Source organism: Hyperolius riggenbachi, chromosome 8, assembly GCF_040937935.1.
Source record: "Hyperolius riggenbachi isolate aHypRig1 chromosome 8, aHypRig1.pri, whole genome shotgun sequence".
In the NCBI taxonomy this organism is placed as follows: Eukaryota; Metazoa; Chordata; class Amphibia; order Anura; family Hyperoliidae; genus Hyperolius; species Hyperolius riggenbachi.
Window position 1 is genome coordinate 81,129,068 of NC_090653.1, and position 25,387 is coordinate 81,154,454.

At 48.7% G+C, this 25,387-nt stretch overlaps 1 protein-coding gene across 2 annotated transcripts in view; it reads right to left on the minus strand.

Annotated features, from left to right (window-relative positions):
* The window catches only part of ACTMAP (actin maturation protease), a 339,819-nt gene that overhangs the window by 138,662 nt on the left and 175,770 nt on the right, over positions 1–25,387 (minus strand). For both annotated transcript variants that reach the window (XM_068250795.1, XM_068250794.1), the window contains one exon: positions 374–410. The gene's annotated coding sequence lies outside the window, so the exon portion shown is untranslated. The remainder of the gene's footprint in view (positions 1–373; positions 411–25,387) is intronic.

Sequence of the window (25,387 nt, forward strand, 5' to 3'; positions counted from 1 at the left end):
TCTACAAAGTATTGACTCAGGGGGCCGAATAATTACGCACACCCCACTTTGCAGTTATTTGTAAAAAATGTTTGGAATGATGTATGATTTTCTATCCACTTCTCACATGTACACCACTTTGTATTGGTCTTTCACATGGAATTCCAATAAAATTGATACATGTTTGTGGCAGTAATATGACAAAATGTGGAAAACTTCAAGGGAGCCGAATACTTTTGAAACCACTGTATATTGTGCTGTCATCTTCCACAGCATTTTACAGAGAACATAATAATTCATTCATATAACCAACCAACTGTTCCTAAAAGTAGGTAAAAAAAAATGCCTGTCATAATTCTAGGGCCACGTTATCTGGTGAATTCAGTTTACCTACCAGTATGTCTTTATGATGTGGGAGGAAAACATAGTGCCTAGAAGACAAAAAACAAATGCAAAAACAGGTGAGAACATCCAAACTCAGTACAAGTTCCCTTGCCACAGTACAACACTTCCCTTGTCACTCCTTTGTGACCCTCTCAACGTGGGGGTTCAACATACAAGGGTCATAAAACAAGTGTGGCAATAAGGCTCTTCACACCCATAACATGTGTAGCCACATCAGTGGCGGACAAAGCCAACAATGGGCCCCTGTGCAAAAATAAATAAATCGGGCCCCATGTGAGTGGGTGTGGTCACAACAGATCATAGGTCACATTGTCTAGGCACTGTATTAATGTAGCACACATTTTAAACTTGTATATGACTGGTCTACAAGTTATGATCACTGTTTCTTTTAAGTTTCAGAGATAAATACATGGAGAAAAGCTTAGAGGATAATTAGGCCCTAACTGGTCCAATGGCATGGGCCCTAGAGGACATGGGGCCCCTGTGCAGCTGCACGGTCTGCACTGGCCTATGTCCGCGTCTGAGCCACATAAACACCTGATCTGGAGTATCAGAGAAGGTTAGTAGTTGGGGCCCACCCACACCTCTGGGCCCCGCCTACAGTCGCAGGGGCTGTTCCTCCCAGTTACGCCCCTGACAAGTAGTGTCTGGGCCAGGTGTCAAACCTGGACTTCCAAGGTGAGGGAGGAGCTCTGGGCAAATATGAACATACCCCCTCCTGCCACACAGCAGTATTAGGTGGTCATTGCCCCCCACCACCCCCATGGACGGCAAATATTAGGTAGCCTTTGTTCCCTTATCCCTATATAGCAGAATTAGGCAACCCAGAAACCCCCTCCCCCCCAGATAGCAGCTACCCGTTCCTCGGGGACCATACACTGGTTGATTTCAGCCATCGATTGAATGATCGACTCTATAGAATTTTCAAATCTATTGATCGATCGATTTGTGGCTGATTTCGATCGATTTCGATGGATTTGATCTATCTGACAGGATGGAAGATCTAGGTCGATCTGCTGCTACCTGCAGATCGATGGCCCATAGAGTTGCATTTCATTCTGAAATCTATTGGAAATCTGTTCCTAATGTGTGGCACACATCAGATAGATTCCTGTCAGATTCAGGCATCTGACAGAAATCTATCTGATGGTCGAATCTGATGTAAATCTATAAGTGTATGGCCACCTTTACAGACCCTTGGATGAAATGAACAAGAATGATTGTATCCTGCCACCTAAATGAGTGCCCTGCTTTTTAGCAATGTTACCACATTGCCACTAGCTACCCTGCTACAAGCTGTAGTCAGACTACTTAGCGGAGTGGCATTGCTGCACTTTGTAGTGAGACATAGATATGCACTGATCCCTGCAGAATACCTGCATTGTTGTTTTGTTTCCAGTGAAAGGAGACAGCCTGCTCCGGCTACTGCTTGATATTGCATAGCAGAAATCTGCTTGTTAGCACATGCTGCATACTACTATATCCACAGCAATAAAACCTCCTCTTCCACCTCCACTGACTCTGCTGAGTGAAATGATTCTATATATTTTCCATGTCATCCTCCCAGGTCTAACCCCACACAGCCAGGGTTAGATTAATATGTCCCATGCCCCGGGCCTGCTGACTTATGCCCCCTCAAAATGACATTGACAAATGTTTTGTTTCCACCACATAACTTTTCCCACACAAGTCCACCTTGCTAAAAAACAACAAAAACCCCACAAGCTTTCAAATAAAGGCACGTACACACGCCTGATTCATTCAAACGACGGGTCGTCAGCTCGGCTCGGCGGATCGGTCAAAACCAGCCTTATCAGCCTGCCGACAGATTGTACACACGAGGATACCGTCGTCAGAACGACCGTCTTGTGGGCGGGTCTGACGACCCGTTGTTTGAAGGAATCAGGCGTGTGTACGTGCCTTAAGGGCCGTTTCACACCGAAAAGCAACAGCAATTTTGCTTTTCTATACTTGTTACAGAATTGCAATCACTCCACAAATGCTACATGCAGCGCTTTTGCATAGCTCCCAACTGTCTCTTTTTTGGAGGGACAGTCCCTCTTTGGGAACTCTGTCCCTCTGTCCTCCTCATTTGTCCCTCTTTCAGGACTTTGTCCCTCTTTCTATGTAAATATATATATTTATCTACTAAAAAAAAAGTGTTTGACTTTAAACTATCCCCACCCTTTGAATTGATATATTACTAATTTTAAAATGTTAATATGAAGGAAAATGAACCAGGATAGAAAGGACCAGTGTGGTTTGAATTATAAAACAACATATTTTTCTTATAAAACCTTTATGGTATGCGTGACTAGGGGTGTGACTGGGGCGTGATTAGGGGTGGGGCAGGGGCATGGCTAAAGTGTTCCTCTTTCTCATCTCAAACTGTTGGGAGGTATGCTTTTGTGATCGTTTTTGATGTTTCCTTTTAGGGCGCGATTCCACTTGAGCGGCGCGCGTCTACTAGACGCACGCTGGCTCTTCTAGGTCTGCGGGAAAAGCAGACGAATCCCATCAGCCGTGCCATGCACGGCTATGGGATCCGCAGCCTCCCGCGCCGATTCGGATGGAAAAGCCGGCCGAATTGCTAGCGGTAGCGATTCGGCTGCCATTACCATTGCACCCTATGGCAGAGTTTCCCCGCACTATTCGCCTGCGGGGAAACTCTGCGGATTTGCGCCGGTTTCCGCTCAAGTGGAAACGCGCCCTTAAACAATACCAGTTGCTTGTCAGCCCTGCTGATCTCTTTAGCTGCAGTAGTGGCTGAATCACACACCTGAAACAAGCATGCAGCAAATACAATCTGACTTCAGTCAGAGCACCTGATCTGCATGCTTGTTGAGGGGCTGTGGCTAAAAGTATTAGGCCCCGTTCACACTTGCGGTTTTGCAAAAACCGCACCGGATGTCCGGACCGCACCGGAGCCGGATCGGACCTGAACCGTACGGTTCCTGTCCGGATCCGGTCCGGTTGCATACGGTTTCCGTGCGGTATGAACACGGTTGCGGTCCGGATCCGGATTATTAAAGAGATAACAACCTGTATAAATACCTGGGGTTCTGGGAGGTCAGCAGAAGCTCTGGGGTCATTGTTGGAGACAGCTGGACGTGTGGAGACCATCCTTGGATACAGAGACAGCAGTTGGGACCATGGATCCAGTCATTTTTTACGCTTATTACCTGGGAATTCTCTCCTTCCTGTTGTTTACCTACTACTATGTGGGGAGAAGGCGTGCTCCTCGCAGGAGATGGTGGGTGCACCCTCTACTAGCCAGGAGGCAGAGGAAGGGAGAGTTCCAGGCCCTCTACCGGGACCTCAGACGACACCCACAGAAGTTCTACAGCTACACTCGGATGTCTATTCCCCTGTAAGTATCTAGGCCTAAATACACCAACCCCCACCATCCCTAAACACCCCACCCTCACCCCCACAACACCTCATCCCTGTATACCTAGCTAAACACACCACCCTGACCCCCACACCCCTGTATACCTAGCTATACACTACACCCCCACCCTCCACAACACTCCCAAACCTCTGTAAACACACCTCCCCCATCCTCCACCCAACACCTTGTCCCACAACATACTTTACAGCTTCTTCCTTTACATCTCCTGACAGGTTTGATACCCTTTTGGAGATGGTGAAGGATGACCTTAGGAAGAAGGATACCACGTTCAGGAGAGCAGTCACACCACAAGAACAACTACTCATCACACGTAGGTATGTAAAAACATTTTTTTTTATTGCAAAAACAACCACTTTCCAACATGGAAACATTCTTCCAACATGGAAGACAAAAAAATAACATATCTATGGTATAGCCCGGTCAGTTTTAAGGAACACCAACCACCAACTTTGTGCTGGAAGAGTTGCAGGGCATAGCTGCCCAAGTGTCTTTCGGGGACACCAGGCCCTAATAAATTGAAGTGCTTCAAAAACCTAACCACTGGCACAGGACCCTCTGAGCCATGGGTGAAGGACACAGGTCAGTGAAAAGGCTAGGCCTCTCACCGACCAGTCAAGGTGTCCTTCATCCATGGTTCAAAGGGTCTTGTGCAAGTGGTTAGGAACAAGAACAAAGTGAGGAGCAAGAGGAACCGATGGCAGAGGTGCATGACTACAGGTGCAGTGCAACAGGCACAAGGTTGTGACCCAGGTAGTGTCTTTCGGGGACACCAGGCCCTAAAATTGAAGTGCTTTAAAAACCTAACCACTGGCACAGGACCCTCTGAGCCATGGGTGAAGGACACAGGTCAGTGAAAAGGCTAGGCCTCTCACCGACCAGTCAAGGTGTCCTTCATCCATGGTTCAAAGGGTCTTGTGCAAGTGGTTAGGAACAAGAACAAAGTGAGGAGCAAGAGGAACCGATGGCAGAGGTGCATGACTACAGGTGCAGTGCAACAGGCACAAGGTTGTGACCCAGGTAGTGTCTTTCGGTGACACCAGGCCCTAAAATTGAAGTGCTTTAAAAACCTAACCACTGGCACAGGACCCTCTGAGCCATGGGTGAAGGACACAGGTCAGTGAAAAGGCTAGGCCTCTCACCGACCAGTCAAGGTGTCCTTCATCCATGGTTCAAAGGGTCTTGTGCAAGTGGTTAGGAACAAGAACAAAGTGAGGAGCAAGAGGAACCGATGGCAGAGGAGCAGGACTACAGGTGCAGTGCAACAGGCACAAGGTTGTGACCCAGGTAGTGTCTTTCGGGGACACCAGGCCCTAAAATTGAAGTGCTTTAAAAACCTAACCACTGGCACAGGACCCTCTGAGCCATGGGTGAAGGACACAGGTCAGTGAAAAGGCTAGGCCTCTCACCGACCAGTCAAGGTGTCCTTCATCCATGGTTCAAAGGGTCTTGTGCAAGTGGTTAGGAACAAGAACAAAGTGAGGAGCAAGAGGAACCGATGGCAGAGGAGCAGGACTACAGGTGCAGTGCAACAGGCACAAGGTTTTGACCCAGGTAGTGTCTTTCGGGGACACCAGGCCCTAAAATTGAAGTGCTTTAAAAACCTAACCACTGGCACAGGACCCTCTGAGCCATGGGTGAAGGACACAGGTCAGTGAAAAGGCTAGGCCTCTCACCGACCAGTCAAGGTGTCCTTCATACATGGTTCAAAGGGTCTTGTGCAAGTGGTTAGGAACAAGAACAAAGTGAGGAGCAAGAGGAACCGATGGCAGAGGAGCAGGACTACAGGTGCAGTGCAACAGGCACAAGGTTGTGACCCAGGTAGTGTCTTTCGGGGACACCAGGCCCTAAAATTGAAGTGCTTTAAAAACCTAACCACTGGCACAGGACCCTCTGAGCCATGGGTGAAGGACACAGGTCAGTGAAAAGGCTAGGCCTCTCACCGACCAGTCAAGGTGTCCTTCATACATGGTTCAAAGGGTCTTGTGCAAGTGGTTAGGAACAACAAAGTAAGGAACAAGAGGAATCAAAGGCACAGGTGCAGGACTACAGGTGCAGTGCAACAGGCACAAGGTTGTGACCCAGGTAGTGTCTTTCGGGGACACCAGGCCCTAAATTATTAGTGCTTCTAAAACCTAACCACTGGCACAGGACCCTCTGAGCCATGGATGAAGGACACAGGTCAGTGAAAAGGCTAGGCCTCTCACCGACCAGTGAAGGTGTCCTTCACCCATGGCTCCAAGGGTCTTGTGCAAGTGATTAGGAACAACAAAGTAAGGAACAAGAGGAATCAAAGGCACAGGTGCAGGACTACAGGTGCAGTGCAACAGGCACAAGGTTGTGACCCAGGTAGTGTCTTTCGGGGACACCAGGCCCTAAATTATTAGTGCTTCTAAAACCTAACCACTGGCACAGGACCCTCTGAGCCATGGATGAAGGACACAGGTCAGTGAAAAGGCTAGGCCTCTCACCGACCAGTGAAGGTGTCCTTCACCCATGGCTCCAAGGGTCTTGTGCAAGTGATTAGGAACAACAAAGTAAGGAACAAGAGGAATCAAAGGCACAGGTGCAGGACTACAGGTGCAGTGCAACAGGCACAAGGTTGTGACCCAGGTAGTGTCTTTCGGGGACACCAGGCCCTAAAGTTCAAGTCCAGCAAAACCAAAAGTTCCCTGACATGGTCATCTGAACACCTCTGAACCTTGGTTGAAGGAGATGGGGCAGGGAAAAGGTTGGGCTAAAAAGCCCTGTGATGGTATCCTTCCTCCGAGGATCGGAGGTATTCAGAGGAGCATGTCCAGGAACAATTTGACTTTTTTTTTCAAATTGTATCGGCACCACTACTAGAAAAGGTGGGAGTTGCTGCCTGGAAATCTGGACTCTCTTGGGTGCTGGTCGTGGATGAGCTGGACCCTGACAGCGGTGGCCCATATTGACTGCCTCTGTAGCCGGTGTACATCTGTGATGATTGCCAGGTGGGCACCGCTGTTGGTTGTGGGGGTCTAAAAATTGGTGGTTGCAATAATGGCGTGTCCATGTGCTGTTTAATCACCTCCAGCAAATTGGAATGGCACGCCATCAGGTTTTGGGAAGGCACCTTTTCCAAATATGGTATTAGAGACATCACAGTGTGAAAACACGGGTGTGCCTGCAATTTCAGTAGTTCCTTGCTTTGTTGATGCATTTGCTGCATCATGTTCTGCAGCTGGCCCACCGACTGATGATGCTGCGCACGCAGTTGGTCGATTTCTCCTCTGTGCATCTCATGCATCATTTTAAGCTCGTCCCTGTAGTGCCCATGTACAGCGTCGAGCTCACATTGCAGTGAAGTGATGTGGGACTTGTACTGCTCCATGATATGGCCCCTGTCCTCATCTTGCAACTGCCGGGTTATGAGAGTTTGGTGGCTCTGAAGAATCCTGAGAAGTCCGGAGACAGCCCCGGACATCTCGGACTCTGTCTCTCTCCTTGTTGGGGGGAGGGTACCTCGACGCCTCACTGGTGTGGTGGTCCTCACTGGTGGTGTGGCAGCATCTTCCCGTCCTCTGGCCTGTGTCGGGGTTGCCCTGCGCGCTGGTTGTGCTGCAGTCTCTCGGTGCTCCTCACTTTGTTCTTGTTCCCCTGGAGCTTCCATAGCGGTCGATTGTGGAGGTTCAGCTTCTTCCACACTCGGTCCTGCAACCTCAACATCCAAGCTCTCTTCTGCCAAGTCATCATCAAAGGAGAGCACTGGGATTAAGGACTCCCTCCTCCTACTCCTCTCCTCGGGGCAATAGGTTACATCGGCGACGTCATCATCCACCAAGCTCTCCTCACTGCTGAACCGTGCCTCCTGGGTCGGTTCCTCTTGCTCCAAATTGTCTTCAGTCCTGTAGATAAAAACAATATTTATTGGTGTGCCAAACAGCATGTGGCGTCAATTCACAGAGCTAGCAAACACTAGCAAACACTTTATCAACCGTTTCTACCCAACATTTGATAAAGCTTGTGAGAAAAGTTCGCTAGCCATGGGAATTGAGGCCAGTTTATAGCAATACATGGCCGAAGTCATGGTAGTAAATGAGCTCTCAGTTCCTGCCCACAGTAGTGGTACTTACAGTCTAGGTTCCAGGCTTGCATTGATGAAAGACAATTGCTTGGCAAATTGGTAGTCTTTTTGTCGCCTTCCCCCGCCACTGCCACTTCGTTCGGCAAGTTTTTTCTTCCGTAGCCATTTCACGTATGCATCACGTATATTGCGCCACCTTATCTTGAACCTTTCTCCTGTAACGACATGAAAAATTGATTTCGATTATTTCTCTTGTAGGTACATCGCAACTGGACAAACATATACATCGCTACATGTCACATTTCGTATTGGGAAGAGCACGGTGGCAGGCATCGTCGTGAGGACTTCGAGGATCCTTTGGACGCGACTGAGGGCCAGATACATGCCTGTGCCGGACACCACGAAATGGGAGGAGATCGCCCAGGGCTTCTGGACCGAGTGCAAGTTTCCTAATTGTGTTGGCGCACTGGATGGGAAACACATCCGGATTCAGAAACCCGTGGGGAGTGGCAGCCATTATTTCAACTATAAAAAATACTTCAGCATTGTTCTAATGGCAGTGGCAGATGCGGACTACAAGTTTGTGTACGTGGATGTGGGGTCGTACGGTAGTTCCAATGACTCTGGAATTTTCCAGCGTACGACCCTTTGCCGGCTGATGGAGGAAGGCAGACTGCGTCTCCCCCGTGACAGACCCTGGCCTGGGACAAGGGCACCGGCCTACCCCTATGTGTTTGTGGGGGACGAGGCCTTCGCCCTGTCCGACCATGTAATGCGTCCGTACCCAGACAGGGGACTTGATGCCAGCCAGCTACACTTCAATGCTCGGTTGAGCCGTGCAAGGAGAATGGTGGAGTGCACATTTGGGATCCTGGTGTCAAAGTGGAGGGTGTTCCACACGCCCATGCTGCTGAAACCGGGCAACGCAGTTGTCGTGGTGAAGGCAGCATGCATCCTCCACAACTTTGTGCGGCAGGAGGAAAGAGAGACTCCGGAACCCCCGAATGTGCTTCCACTAATGCCCCTGCGGAGGTATGCAACCAGGCCAAGGGTAGTGTCACTGCGGAACAGGGACCAACTGAGACTTTATTTTACCACACCACCAGGACGAGGGTGAATGTTTGGTTTTTAATATGTTTTGTTGAAATGTGTTTATTTTGGAGTTTCAAGTTTTTAAGTGATTTTAAATGTCTTAATTTTTTACAATAAATTGATGTTTAATAATTGGTCATTGTGTATGTTTTATGTGCACAGGTGGGGTACATCGCAGGTGGGTGGGATACATCACAGGTGGGTGGGATACATCACAGGTGGGGTACAGGTGGGTGGGATACATCACAGGTGGGTGGGATACATCACAGGTGGGGTACAGGTGGGTGGGAGACATCACAGGTGGGGTACAGGTGGGTGGGATACATCACAGGTGGGTGGGAGACATCACAGGTGGGGTACAGGTGGGTGGGATACATCACAGGTGGTTGGGATACATCACAGGTGGGTGGGATACATCACAGGTGGGGTACAGGTGGGTGGGATACATCACAGGTGGGTGGGATACATCACAGGTGGGGTACAGGTGGGTGGGAGACATCACAGGTGGGGTACAGGTGGGTGGGATACATCACAGGTGGGTGGGAGACATCACAGGTGGGGTACAGGTGGGTGGGATACATCACAGGTGGGTGGGATACATCACAGGTGGGGTACAGGTGGGTGGGATACATCACAGGTGGGTGGGATACATCACAGGTGGGTGGGATACATCACAGGTGGGGTACAGGTGGGTGGGATACATCACAGGTGGGTGGGATACATCACAGGTGGGGTACAGGTGGGTGGGATACATCACAGGTGGGTGGGATACATCACAGGTGGGGTACAGGTGGGTGGGATACATCACAGGTGGGTGGGAGACATCACAGGTGGGGTACAGGTGGGTGGGAGACATCACAGGTGGGGTACAGGTGGGTGGGATACATCACAGGTGGGTGGGAGACATCACAGGTGGGGTACAGGTGGGTGGGATACATCACAGGTGGGTGGGATACATCACAGGTGGGGTACAGGTGGGTGGGATACATCACAGGTGGGTGGGATACATCACAGGTGGGGTACAGGTGGGTGGGATACATCACAGGTGGGGTACAGGTGGGTGGGATACATCACAGGTGGGTGGGATACATCACAGGTGGGGTACAGGTGGGTGGGATACATCACAGGTGGGGTACAGGTGGGTGGGATACATCACAGGTGGGGTACAGGTGGGTGGGGAACAGGTGGGTGGGCCACGGGTGGGTGGGCAACACGTGGGTGACACAAATCCATAGCAAAAGTGGAATACATCACAAGCTTAAACCACAAGCCCCCCCCAAAAACTTCTAGTCAACATACCCTCTGTGCCTTGCTGTCTCTTGCTCAAGTGCTCAAAGTCCTCCACATACAGCTTGGCAATTTTTTTCCACAGGCCTCTGCATTTTTTGATGTTGCTGTGGTCCGCATCCCCCTTGTCCCACAGGGCTGGTACCTGCTGCACCTGTAGGATGAGGTCTTCTGATGTGTAGGGCCTCACCCCCTCGCTATCAGACAGATCCTGCTCCATATTGCTGCCAAAGAGCTCCAGCATGAAGTCACTGCTGCTCCACTCTGTGAACGCTGGTGCCATGTGGTCCCCATCCAAAATGGCCACCATACCATAGAGTCAGCATAGGAAGTGTGGTACAACATCCGGTTTTTATAGCCAGTGTGTTGTGCGCTCTCCGGTTCTCATTGGTTTCCATTGGCCGGATGCAACATTCCGGCTCCGGTCCGGATACGTCAGCCGGACCAAAAAATAGCGCATGTTGGAACGGACGCCGGAGTCCGGATCCGGTCCGGCTCCGGTCCGGACGAAACGGACGCATGTGAACGGTCGCATAGACTTTCATTGCTATGCCGTGCGTCCGTTTCGTCCGGTCCGCATGCTGTCCGGCTCCGGCACGGCGATTCCGGATAGCAGCCGCTAATGTGAACCGGGCCTTAGAGACACAGGATCAGCAGCAGAATCAGGCAACTGGTATTATTTTAAAAGCAAAAACCCATATCCTTCTCAGTTTAGGTTCCCTTTAAGCCTCGCACACACGCTTAGTTAAAGTCGGCTGAGGGCGGGCGATAACGACTGCCTCAGAAGATAATCCAGCGTGTGTACAGTAGCCCCCGACCGCCGTCCTGCAAGCGATTCACCAGGCGGATATAATTGGCCAAGCAATGGCTGATTCTTTTGTGCTGCCGCTTGCACTGCCTCCATGTGATGTCATATTTATTTCAATCAGTCATATGACACTATAAACAAGAGCAGTGGCATAGCTAGAGACTATGGGGCCCCACAACAAAATTTCCATGGGGCCATCAGATCTAGGCACTCTTGAGTAATGCTACCCTATAGATAGCAGCTGATTGGGCAATTTATATTCCCCTGCAATGTACACTGTGTATAGTCCACGGGCACTGAGACAAAGTCAGAGGGTGGAGGGACAAAGGATCAGTAACAGTGAACACATCAAGTACCACCTGGTCCCCACAGCAGTTGCTATGGCTGCTGTGACAATTGCTACACCCCCAAACAAAAGCTAAAACCATTAAAATGATCATACCACCTGAGGCAATATATATGCAGTAAACAATCTATTTATATAATAATCATACCTTGATTATAACATGTATGAAAGTAATGCTGATAATAAGTAGGGTTGCCAGGTCGGCTGATGGAGAAAAACGGACAGGGGGCGGAGTCAGAAGCGCACTTTTATGTAGAGTGGGGCTAAGCAATGGGCTTTTTAAAAAATGTTTTTTACAGTATTTATATCGCACTGACATCTTCTGCAGCACATTACAGAGTACATAGCCATGTCACTAACTGTCCTCACCAGTACATGCACATAAGAGACCACTTTTCACCAGTAAATGCACATAATAAGAGACCGCTTTTCACCAGTAAATGCACATAATAAGAGACAGAGCAGAAAACTATTACAAAACTGGAAAACTATGCAAATAATGCAATGCATTTATGGCGTTTTTGCACAGTGAAGTGGTCGATTTCTTGCGGGAAGTTTTAAAATTTATTTATTTTTTCCCACCAAAATTTTTTATTGAGAACAATAAAGTGGACATACATAGGCATAAAGTTAAAATATAAATCTGCGCATACATGTATGTACACATTTTGAGCAAATATAACAAATATAACAGTATAACAGTATAAATTGCGTTGTACAATAGTATGAATTCAAGTGTAAAGTATAGTAAGCAGCGGGCTCAGGCGAGATTGAATGAGATTGAAAGTCACGCCTGGACTATACGGAGGGGAGATAGAGCGGAGCCAATGCACACAAAGAGCGGAAATACAACCAGAGAATTATGGGTCACTCACTCACCATATCTCCAGACTCCTGACCTTACCTTGCTTCCTTCGCAGATGCAGAATCGCATTGCAAATGACGTGAGTGACGCACGTCATGCGTGCGTTGGCAACGCAGCGTTGGCGTTGCCGTAGCAACGTCGGGAAGCGCGGGCTCGGGGGCGGTACTTAAGCTGGCTTAACTTACGCCGCGTAAGCTGGCTGGCTGTGCCTTTGACTGACAGCCAGGCAGCGAATCAACGGTCGCGCAGCGCTGGCGGACGGGTGGCGGCAAGTGGCAAAAGGCATAAAACCGGACATCTTAATTGTCCGGTTTAACATGCCTTTTTGGACAGGACACAGCGGCCAAAAATCGGACTGTCCGGTCTAAAACCGGACACCTGGCAACCCTAATAATAAGTGATGTTATTACCTGGAATGCTCTATTTATGAGCACTCCAGGTGATAACAGGTCTCTGTGTACCTGCACTGTGTGTTACTATATATACCCTGCATGGGACTGTATGTTTCCACATTCACTAATATCTATGGAAGAGGGGAGATCATGGAAGAAATCATTGCTCAAGGGTTCCTAGCTTTGGAGGCTGTAATAAACTTTGGAGGTCCGTAATCTGTAGATACGTTACTCAACTAAAAAACATTATTTGTCATCATTGCTGGACAAGCCATGAAGAGGCCAGAATGAGGCTTCTTTCACACTATGTTATTGTGGCGCATGAGAACAGAAAAAAAATCACCACAGCATGATGCAATGATATTCCTATGGATATTTCTATGATGTTCATTGGAGATGTCTATAGAGTAACGTGCGCGTTTACAGTGGCAGTGAGGCATACTTTCATTGTACTGTATGCCTCACTGTATGGTTGCATCGCACCGTTAATGTGCAAGCAGGGCCAGATTTAAACCAAGGCCTCATAGGCCATGGTCTAGGGCAGGCATGGGCAAACTTGGCGATACAGCTGTTGAGGAACTACAAGTCCCACAATGCATTGCAGGAGTCTGACAGCTGCAGTCATGACTCATAAAGGCAAATGCATTGTGGGATTTGTAGTTCCTTAACAGCTGGAGGGCCAAGTTTGCCCATGCCTGGTCTAGGGCATCACAGGATCAAGGGCTGGTGGGCAGCAGGCTATACTAGGGGGATGTAAAGTGTCACCTGGCTAGAGGGGGGGTCATCAGGCTATCTATACTGAAATTGGGAAGGGTCATCTGGATTCTTATACTAAAGGAAAGGTGGGAGGGGTCATTAGGATACGTGTACTGGAGGAAAGAGGAAGGAGGGGGGATCCGGCTATATAGGCTGGAGGAGGGGAGGGGAAGGGTCATATGGCTACCTATACTGGAGGGGGTCATCTGGCTATCTATATTAAAGGGCGGTAAAGAGTACAAGTCCGGCCCTGTGTGCAATGTGACTTTTCGTCTCTGTTGCATTGTATAGAAATTGCATTCCAAAGCAATGTTAATAGTGGGAAATGAACCTTTAAAGGAAACCAGAGACTATATAAAATAAAAGTTTTATACATACCTGGGGCTTCCTCCAGCCCCATGCGCACGGATCTCTCCCATCCTCGCCATCCTCAGCCTTCTGTATTGCTGGCACCGGGTCCCATAACTTCAGCAGCTGCCGGAGAGCTATGTAGAAGGTGCTCTTCTCTTGTGCAGACTGGCCACAACTGGCCGAAGTTATGGGACCCAGTACCGGCGATACAGAAGGCGGAGGACAGCGGCGTGGGAGAGATCTGTGCACATGTGGCTGGAGGAAGCCCCAGGCGTGTATAAAACTTTTATTTTATATCATCTCTGGTACACTTTGGGCCTGATTCACAAAAGCGTGCTAAGTGTTAGCACGTCAGTGAAAAGCCCCTTTGCACGCACTAATATGCGCGCAAAAGTTTGCACATGCAAATTTTAGCGCGGACGGTGCAACGTTTCGCGCGCACCGGTGTGACGTTTCGGGCACAACGGATAGCGCGCGATCAGTAACAGCTTTGCCCATGGAAACGACTTAGCACCCTAGTTTGCACGTGCAACACTTTTAGGCGTGCTAACTGTGTTCGTGAATCAAGGCCTATCAAGGCCTTTAAGAAAGATTGGTGCTCGTATAACTAGAATCAGCAACACAGGGTGCGGTTGGCGGTTGCCTAGAATAAAATAAAATGTAATCTAAGCGCTGGTTGAAATGGACGTCTGAACCAGCTGACCGCAGCAGCACGATGTCTTGCTGCTTACCTGCAGTGTTTTTCATCCACGGGGACACAGAAGTGTGGCGGTAAACAATCCTGGAGCAATATGTTGCCTAAGCACTGTTCACCTAAGCACTGGGAAGACGACAACGAAAATCAGGACCGAAACGTCGCATTTGGGCAAACAAAGGTAAACCGCAATAACCGATAGTACTGACAGCTTTCCATTCTGAACCAAGCCTTAGTGTCCCGCATGCCCTATTCTGCTAGCTGTTCACTCCTCAGCATGGACAAAGAGCAGCACTGTGTGAACAATGAGTGGGCTGTAAGAGCATGAATTAATTAATGATCAATAAAAAATAAATCATGCACAGCAGCTGTGTTCGGTCCCTGGCACCCGGCCATTCCAGGCCACAGCTTACACAGCCTGTGCAGAGATCTGGCACTGCACACAAATTGTGAAATAGCATTGTGTGTACTGGAGCAGGAATATATGACATAAATAAAAGCCATGGTATCCCATTAGGCTTTGTGTAATTGTTTGTATACAGATCACAGTGTCGCTGTGTGTGTGTGTGTACAGGCCCTGGCTTTTGTGTGACGTACAGATCACAGTATAATGTGTGTGTGTGTAATGGCCCTTGCTTTTGTGTGACATACAGATCACAGTGTAATGTGTGTGTGTGCTGGCCATGACTTTTGTGTGATGTACAGTTCACAATGTAGCTGTGTGTGTGCACTGGCCCTGGCTTTTGTGTGACATACAGATCACAGTGTAGCTGAGTGTGTGTGTACTGGCCCTGGCTTTTGTGTGATGTACAGTTCACAATGTAGCTGTGTGTGTGCACTGGCCCTGGCTTTTGTGTGACGTACAGATAACAGTGTACATCACAGTGTAGCTGTGTGTGTGTGTACTGGCCCTGGCTTCTGCTTTTGTGTAATATACAGATCATAGTATGTGTGTATGTGTATTGGCCCTGGCTTTTGTGTGACGGACAGATCACAGTGTAGCTTTGTGTGTGTACTGGCCCTGGCCGTGGTGTTATAAGCATACATGTCATAGCGTAGCAGAAGTCTGTACTGGACTTCGAGTCATATACAGGTCACAATGTAGTAGTGTGTACTCAGAAGAGTAGCTACAAATTATTGGGCCCTATGGCAACATTTTCTTAGCCCCCCCATTGTCAGTGTAGGCGCACATTAGCTGCGTGTGTGATGCTGTAGTAATAGTAAGGTTAAGTTTACACTGCTGGTTTTGCAAACACCTGGAAAACAACCGGTCCTAAGCAGTAATGACGCAAGTAAACCAGGTGTTTAGTGGCTCTTCTAATCACGCACTCCACAGTTTACTACAGAATACCACTGTGCTCACACACACGTGGGTGATTGGAGGCAGCTGCTGCAACCCAGCCACTGCATGTTAAGGTGGCCACTGACCACCTGATTCGATAATTTCATGAGGAAAATCGGTGCCACAACAAGCTTGCCTATTTAATGATTCGACCGATTTCCCCCCCTCCCCCTTGGAAATCCGTAATTTGGTTGGGGGGGGAGCAAGATTTGGAAGAGACAATGACGAGGCAATGGAGGCCACTTCCGAGAGTTTTCATGCTGAAATCGTGAATTGTCATGTGTTGTATGGGCAGCCAAAAGAACAGATAAGATCAGAAAGTGAGATCTGTCTCTTGGTTTATCTAGTGATACATGGGCAGCTTTACTTTTATCTTAACCATTTCCAGACCTTGCTAATTGAAATCTACGTCCTGTTTGGATGCTGCTATCCCTGCCAGGGCGTAGATTTCAATCAGCCACGTCTTTTGGTTTTGTCGCTTTCACTGTTTGCTACACTCTTCCGTCGCTCTACCCTCTCGTTCTGCTATCACAGTGCCAGCAGAGCTTCTGTATCTCATTGACTCCTGACTCTGTGATTACTGTGAGTCAATCACAGCAATCATAGAGAAAAAAAGGGAAAGGATGGCTCTGGTACTTAAGCGGCCAGAACCATCTGGTTCCAAAAGGGTTAATCATACTCAACTTTACTGTGTTGAATGGTTTTTTATATGTATATGGCGTATGAGTATACATATCATGCTGTATCATGGCGTGGCAATAAAGATGGTGGCACAGTAGTGTACTGAATGGCACTTTTATCTTTAAGCGCTAGGGTCCCCAATTCAAATCTGAGCTAGTAGGTCACTATCTACACAGAGCTTGTATGTTGTTCTTGTACGTTTGTGTGGGTTTCTTCCAGGTACTCTAGTTTCCTCCTACATCCCCCTAGCATACTGATAAATTAATTGATCCCCCCCCCCCCCCCCCCCCCAAAAATGGCCTTCAAGAGTATGTTATGCCTGGTACACAACATGCAATTTCCTGTCAGAACGACAGCCGAATGGATCATTTCCAGCAGGTCCGATCTGATTTGCAATCATTTATCTAATCGATTTCCCAATCAATTTTAGACAAAAATGATCGAAAATCAGATTGGACCTGTCGGAAATGATCAATTTGATCGTCAATATGACAGGAAATTACATGGTGTGTACCAGGCATTAGGGACATTGGATTGTGAGCTCAGAGGGACAGTTAAGAACAAGGTGCTGCAGAAGATATCAGTGCTATAGAAATACACAACAATAATAATAAAAACACGCACACCTTAAATCAGGGGTCAGGAACCTTTTTGGCTGAGAGAGCCATGAACGCCACATATTTTAAAATGTTATTCCGTGAGAGCCATGCATACAATATGTTTCAAACTAAATACAAGTAAATGTATGCATTTTATATAAGACCAACACTTTTACAGAAGACCAATTCTTTTTAATAACATTGTTATGCTGTTGCTAACCAATGATGAATAAAATACTTCTTACCATTAATGGGAGTTCTGGTGAGGATGGTTTTGCTGATGTCAAGTGACAGCAGCCTGTTGGGCCAATCAAAGTGCAGAGATCTCGTCCTTCAAAATCACTGGACCTGACATGGCCCAGAATGGGACAGTTGGAGCAGCCATTAGTTTTGGGGGGAGCGCGAGTAAGTTAGTAGTTCATGCTACAGCAGTAGCTTGCAGTGACGTAGCTAAGGAGCTGTGGGCCCCGATGCAAATTTTACAATGGGCCCCCCAAGCACCCTACACATAACAAGTGATACGGCGCACCAAAACCTGCCAATGGCAACTACAGTGTCAGAGGTGCAAAAAGGGGATGGGGAACAGTTTAATGATTACCACTATTCAAAGCATCTATAGAAGTGAATATTATGCGCACAGGACCAATAGAGAGCTGATAAGGTAGTTGAGGGAGGGCCCTTTGGGGTCCCTCTGGCCCAAGGGCCCGATGCGGTCGCAACCTCTGCAACCCTTATTGCTACGCCCCTGGTAGCTTGCCTACTTTGAAAATGTTACTTGAGCTGCTATACTAAGCTGCACTGTTAATTGTTTCTGTGAGCCAGATGCAGCCATCAATAGAGCCACATCTGGCTCCAAAGCCATAGGTTCCCTACCCCTGCCTTAAATTAACTGAACTGATTGTGATAATTTCAGGTGAAATTCTACAGTGTCAATGACCTACCCTTCAAGTTCAGCCTAGAAAATCCTTTTGTCTCCATCTTCTCACTCATCCCTCTCCCTCCCCACATCATAGGTCAGAACAGAATGTTTGGTATAGACTATGGGTGCATACACACATCCAATTTTGATTATCCAATCACTGGCCAATTTTGCCACCTCTATGTTGCATGAGGAACAGACTTTGAATACTATGAACAGATTGTGTAGGTAAGCCCTCCTACTACACAGAAGTGGTAAATTGCCTAATCAAAACTGTGTGTGTGTACCAGGCTTATGAGAGAGTGTGTCTGCACAACAATCATTCATTAAAGAGACTCTGAAGTCTCGCTAAAATCCCGTTTTAACTTAACTAACTTCATTAGCCCTAATGCCCTACCTAAACCGCTGCATCCCCACGGCTGAAATCGCTATAAAACCCCCCGAAATCCCTGGGGGTAATTTGGGCAGCGCTTCCTGTAGAGCAGGGGTGTCAAACTCAAATACAAAGTGGGCCAAAATTGTACACTGGGACCTAGTCATGGGCCGAAATTGTACAATGGGGCCTAGTCACGGGCCAACCTCAATATCTACTGGCCACATTTCTCCCCTATAAAGTTCTCTGGTGTCTTGAGGTCCTCCCTCCCCTATACAGTTCCCTGGTGTCTAGAGAACCCCAGCCTCCCCTATACAGTTCCCTAGTTTTTAGTGCTTTACCCCGACCTCCACATATGGCCTCCCTGGTGTTTTAGGGCTTCAATGTAACGATCGGTGTCAACAAGAACTGATTTTCTGATTATTGGTGATCTGCAGTATCACCAATAATACAGATGTTATACCGGATTATGTGGTGATCTGCAGAATCACCAATAATGCAAGTATAGCAAGACACAGGACACCCAGGTGTAAGTTAAGTGTTTGGTGCAACAGTAAATATGGATAGAGATACCCACTATCCCAGAGGAGCTGGTAAAAGGAGGTATCTCTAAAGAACACTGTAATCAGTACTCCAGCAGGCTGGAGACACAGATGAGTTTGGTGATAGGTTCACCCGAGGAGCGGGTGATGCACAGTAAGACAATGTATACTGACAGGGCCGGCCTTAGGTTTCACAGCGCCCTGAGCGTAACCAGATTTTGGTGCCCCCCCCCCACATTCATCCTCTTCGCGTGTGAGTGCACCACACACATACACTAATGGAGGGGGGGGGGGGGGGGGGGATGGCGGGGGGATCTGCTGCCTAAATACACTAAAAGGGGATCTGCGACTGCAAGACTAGTAGCCTAAGCCTATATACACTAAAGGGGGGATCTGCCTACATATACAAGACCAGATCCCCCCTTAGTGTATATGGGCTTAGGCTACTAGTCTTGCAGTCGCAGATCCCCTTATAGTGTATTTAAGCAGCAGATCCCCCCCCCCCCCTTAGTGTAAGTGTCCAGCTACAGATCCCCCCCAGTATAGGTTAGCCAGATGAGTGCCCACAGTATAGGTAGCCAGTATACTTGTCCCAGCTATAGGTTAGATAGGTAGGTGCCCCCAGTACAGGTTAGATAGGTAGCTGCCCCCAGTGTATAGGTTAGATAGGTAGGTACCTGCAATATTGGTTAGATAGGTAGCTGCCCCAGTATAGATTAGATAGGTAACTGCCCCCAGTATAGATTAGATAGGTAGATGCCCCCAGTATAGATTAGATAGGTAGCTGCCCCCAGTATAGATTAGATAGGTAGCTGCCCCCAGTATAGATTAGTTAGGTAGCTACCCCCAGTATAGGATAGATAGGTAGCTGCCCCCAGTATAGATTAGATAGGTAGGTGCCCCCAGTATAGGTTAGATAGGTAGGTGCCCCCAGTATAGGTTAGATAGGTAGCTGCCCCCAGTATAGGTTAGATAGGTAGCTGCCCCCAGTATAGATTAGATAGGTAGGTGCCCCAAGTATAGGTTAGATAGGTAGCTACCCCCAGTATAGGTTAGATAGGTAGCTGCCCCCAGTATAGATTAGATAGGTAGGTGCCCCCAGTATCGGTTAGATAGGTAGCTGCCCCCAGTATAGGTTAGATCGGTAGCTGCCCCCAGTATAGGTTAGATAGGTAGCTGCCCCCAGTATAGATTAGATAGGTAGGTGCCCCAAGTATAGGTTAGATAGGTAGCTACCCCCAGTATAGGTTAGATAGGTAGCTGCCCCCAGTATAGATTAGATAGGTAGGTGCCCCCAGTATCGGTTAGATAGGTAGCTGCCCCCAGTATAGGTTAGATCGGTAGCTGCCCCCAGTATAGGTTAGATAGGTAGCTGCCCCCAGTATAGGTTAGATAGGTAGGTGCCCCCAGTATTGGCTAGATAGGTAGGTGCCCCCAGTGTAGATTAGATAGGTAGCTGCCCCCTAGTATAGGTTAGATAGGTAGGTTCCCCCAGTATTGGCTAGACAGGTAGGTGCCTCCAGTATAGATTAGATAGGTAGCTACCCCCAGTATAGGTTAGATAGGTAGGTGCCCCCAGTATTGGCTAGATAGGTAGGTGCCCCCAGTGTAGATTAGATAGGTAGGTGCCCCCAGTATAGATTAGATAGGTAGCTGCCCCCCAGTATAGATTAGGTAGGTAGGTAGGTAGGTAGGTAGGTAACACCCCCCCCAGGTAGGTAGGTAGGTAGGTAGGTAGCCCCCCCCCCCCCCATAGAGGAGGGGGGAGCCGCGGGGAGGGCAGCCCAACCTCTCCCTCCCTTCCTCTCCAGGCACCCTCCGTGCTCCCCCCCTCCGATCCGATCGCCGGCTCCTCTCACTTGCTGCTGGTCGCCTCTTCTTCATAGCCGCTGATGCACAATAAACTTCCTGTTAAGCAGGAAGTTTATTGTGCATCAGCGGCTATGTAGAAGAGGCGACCAGCAGCAAGTGAGAGGAGCCGGCGATCGGAACCAGGAAGGTGAGTTGTTCCCTTAGCAGTCTGCATCGGATCGGAGGGGGGGAGCACGGAGGGTGCCCGGAGAGGAAGGGAGGGAGAGGTCGGGCTGCCCTCCCCGCGGCTCCCCCCTCCATCACGGCGGCCACACGGGCATGTTTGCCCCATCACCCCCAGCAGCGCACCAGGGGGCGGAGCGAGACGGACCCAGCCGGGGCCCTGCAGTTGCGGCCAGGTCAGGTGGCACGAGCGCCCCCTGGAAGCCGGCGCCCTGAGCGATCGCACCGGTCGCTCAGGTCAAAGGCCGGCCCTGTATACTGATCACTCGTGGAGCGAGTGATTCAGACTGTACTGCGGCAGGTGATCTCCTGAGGGGCAGGAGATCCAGATAGTACCGCGAAGCTAGTCACCTGAGGAGCAGTACTTTCAGACTGTATTGCAGCTATCAACCTGAGGAGCAGGTGATTCAGACTATACTGCAACTATCTACCTGAGAAGCAGGTGATTCAGACTATACTGCAGCTATCTACCTGAGGGGCAGGTGATTACTAAACTGAGAATCCCTCACCAGCACTAAGCTCACTGGTGAATGCAGAAGAGTCAGACAAGCAGGTTCGGCAACACACGGACAGATACAGTACAAAGGCAGAAGACTTGGATAAGAGTGAGGTATAAGGTAAGTCGGCAACTAGATCAGATAGGCAAAGGCACAGAATCAAAAGACAGAAGAGTAGTCAAGGCTAGCAGAGGGTCATAACAAATAATACAGCAATACAACAATACAGCAATACAACAATACAGCTAAGTGTGGATCCCCAGCTCCTGCTGGTTCTAGCACACTTTCGGATCAGACTAAAGGCCTGAGTGCTAACACGTAGCATATGCAACAGCAGACAAGGAACAACTGACATGCATGTCCTATATATACTGGAAGCGCTCCCCAGCGCCGCCCCAGTCACTCAGCCAATCGGGATCCGTGTTGGAGTCAGCTGACCGGCTGATCAGCTGACTCCCCTTCTGCTTGCATAAAGGTCCTGTCTGTGCGCGCGCGCATAGACCTTAGTCTATGTGCGATTGAAGGACCAGGCAAAGTTCCATCATGTAACAGCGCGGCGGAGGCCGCTGGCTGAGACGCGGGGATAGCCGTCATGCCGCTCAGTGCTGCGGCGGCCTCCCCCGCATTCACCATAGTCCCAGGCACAACACCATCATGTACCCGCGCGGCGGAAACCGCCGGCTGAGACGCGGAGATAGCCGCCATGCCACTCCCTGTTGCGTCGGTATCTCTGCTATGCATTACAGTACCCCCCCCCCCCCCCCTGAGGAGTGGACCCCGGACACTTCTTACATGGTTTTTCAGGATATCGCTCATGAAACTCTCTCTTTAAATCCTCGGCATGCATGCGGTAATCCGGAAACCAAGTTTTCTCCTCTAGACCATACCCCTTCCAATGGACCAGGTACTGTACAGAATTCTGCACTAATCGAGAATCCAAAATCTTCTCGATCTCATACTCAGGTTGATCGTCAATGATCACAGGGGGGAGAGGAATCCACCTGGATCCAGCAGGCTTCAACAAGGAAACATGAAATGATCTCACACCTCTCATGCTGGCTGGGAGATCAATCATATATGTTACATCATTAATTCTTTTGGACACCGGGTATGGGCCTACAAATCTGGGTCCCAACTTGGGTGATGGTTGCTTTAACGCCAGATGCCGACACCCACACCATGTCTCCTGGAGAAAGCTTCCATTCAACAGACCGCCTTTTATCTGCCTGTTTTTTCTGCGTCTGAAAGGCTTTTCCCAGATTCCTTTTTACAAGCACCCAAATTTCCTTTAATGCCCTTTGCCAATCCTCTAGAGCCGGGAAAGGGGAGGGTGCCACTGGTAAAGGAGAGAATTTGGGAGTTCTCCCTGAGACTGCCTGAAAAGGAGAAAAACCTGAAGAAGAACTCTTCAGGTTATTATGCGCAAATTCCGCGAAAGGCAAGAACTTTACCCAGTCTGACTGGGCATCAGCTACATAACACCTGAGAAATTGCTCCGGTTAACTCTCTCAGTCTGTCCATTGGTCTGTGGGTGGTAGCCTGATGAAAATGACAAGTCCATACCAAGCTGTTGGCAAAATGCTCTCCAGAATTTCGACACAAACTGGACTCCCCTATCTGACACCACATTCTCTGGAATGCCATGTAGCCAGAAAATGTGTTGGATGAAGAGATCAGCCAATTCCTGGGCCGAGGGGAGTCCTTTCAATGGGACGAAATGAGCCATTTTACTGAACCTATCAACTACCACCCAGATGACCGTCTTGCCCTCAGACCTGGGGAGTTCTCCTACAAAGTCCATAGACAGATGAGTCCATGGTTCATTTGGCACTGGCAACGGTTGTAGCGTACCTACTGGTGCTTGACGAGAGGGCTTATTTCTGGCACACACCGAGCACTCTCTCACAAACTCCTTGCAATCAAGTGCCAAAGAAGGCCACCATACACATCTGGCCAGAAGATCCTGAGTTCGAGCAGCCCCGGGATGCCCTGCATTCTTATGGGCGTGAAACAACTGTAAGAGTTGTAGGCGAAAAGGAAGTGGCACAAACAAAACCCCCTCGGGCTTCCCTTCTGGAATATCCTGCTGGTAAGGCCCTAGGGTAAGTGCCCAATCTTCCCAGGTCTCCATGGCTGCCACCACCAGTCTTTGAGGTAAGATGGTCTCAGGGGTTGCTGGCTGAATTGTCTCAGCCTCAAAGCACCTAGATAATGCATCTGCTTTGACATTCTTAATGCCTGGAGTATACGTTATAATAAATCTGAACCTTGAAAAGAACAGGGACCAGCGGGCCTGTCGGGGGCTAATTTTTTTGTCCCCCTCGATGTACTCCAAATTTTTGTGATCAGTATAAACAGTAATTGTATGTTCTGCTTCTTCAAGCCAATGACGCCATTCCTCAAAGGCTAACAATGGCCAAAAGCTCCCGATTGCCGATATCGTAGTTCCTCTCGGCTGGAGAGAACCTACGAGAGAAGAAGGCACAGGGATGCAGTTTGCCTTGAAGGCCAGAGCGCTGAGACAGCACAGCCCAAACCCCAATCTCTGATGCATGATGCATCCACCTCAACGATGAAGGGTAAGGTGACATCTACGTGTCTCAAAATGGGAGCAGAACAAAAGAACCTTTTCAATGTAGCAAAGGCTGACTGTGCCTCTGCTGACCAATGGTAAGTGTCGGCCCCTTTTTTGGTGAGGGGTGACACCACAGAAGAAAATCCTTTGATGAACTTTCTGTAGTAATTGGCAAAGCCCAGAAACCTTTGGAGTGCCTTCAATCCTACGGGTTGAGGCCACTCCAATACAGCAGAGACTTTTTCAGGGCCCATGGAAAGACCTGAAGTGGAAATAATATATCCCAAAAAAGGGACTTTAGTGACTTCGAACAGGCACTTCTCTAATTTTGCATACAAGGAGTTCTGCCTCAATTTTTTCAACAAAACTTCACGTGTTTTCGATGTTCTGTCAGATTGGGTGAAAAAATCAGTATATCGTCCAGATACACTATTTATTTATTTATTGTATTTATAAAGCGCCAACATATTACGCAGCGCTGGACAATAAATAGGGATACATACAATATTTAGGGGTGACATACAGCAAAATTACAATACCTGAATATAAGAAAGATCAGATCATGCAGCACAGTATGAGTACAAGGTAATGCTTAGTCACTGGATGGAGCATGGAGATTAGGCAAGTTAGGTTCACTCAGATGCCTAGCATGGGTTCACAGTAATGGAGGTGCATGATCAGGTTGGACGCAAAAGGAGGAGGGCCCTGCCTAAAGGCTTACAATCTAAAGGGAGAGGTAGGGACACGAGAGGTAGGAGACCAGAGTTTAGCTGTGGGTTTAGAGCACTTGTAAGGGGTAGTAGGCCAGAGTGAAAAGGTGAGTTTTGAGGGCATTCTTGAAGATGTTGAAGGAGTGGGTTGCCCTAATGGGTGGAGGTAGGGAGTTCCATAGTGTTGGAGCAGCTCTTGAGAAGTCCTGGAGGCGTGCATGGGACTGGGTGATGCGGTGGGCAGTTAGGCGAAGTTCATTGGAAGAGCGGAGTGAGCGGCTAGGTGTGTACCTCTGATTAAGATTGGAAATGTAGGTTGGAGAGGTTTTGTGGACAGATTTGTAGGTCAGACACAGTATCTTGAATTTGATTCTGGACTGGATAGGAAGCCAGTGGAGGGATTCAAGGAGGGGATCCGCCATGGTGGAGCGATGGGAGCAGTGGATAATTCTGGCTGCTGCATTCATGATGGACTGCAGTGGGGCTGTTCGGGTCATAGGGAGACCAGACAGCAGGGCATTGCAGTAGTCAAGGCGGGAAATTATGAGGGCATGGATGAGGAGTTTGGTGGTGGCAGAGGTCAGGAAAGGGCGAATCTTACAGATGTTACGAAGGTGGAAGTTGCAGGACTTTGTAAGGTTTTGGATGTGTGGAGTGAAGGAGAGTGCGGAGTCCAGGGTGAC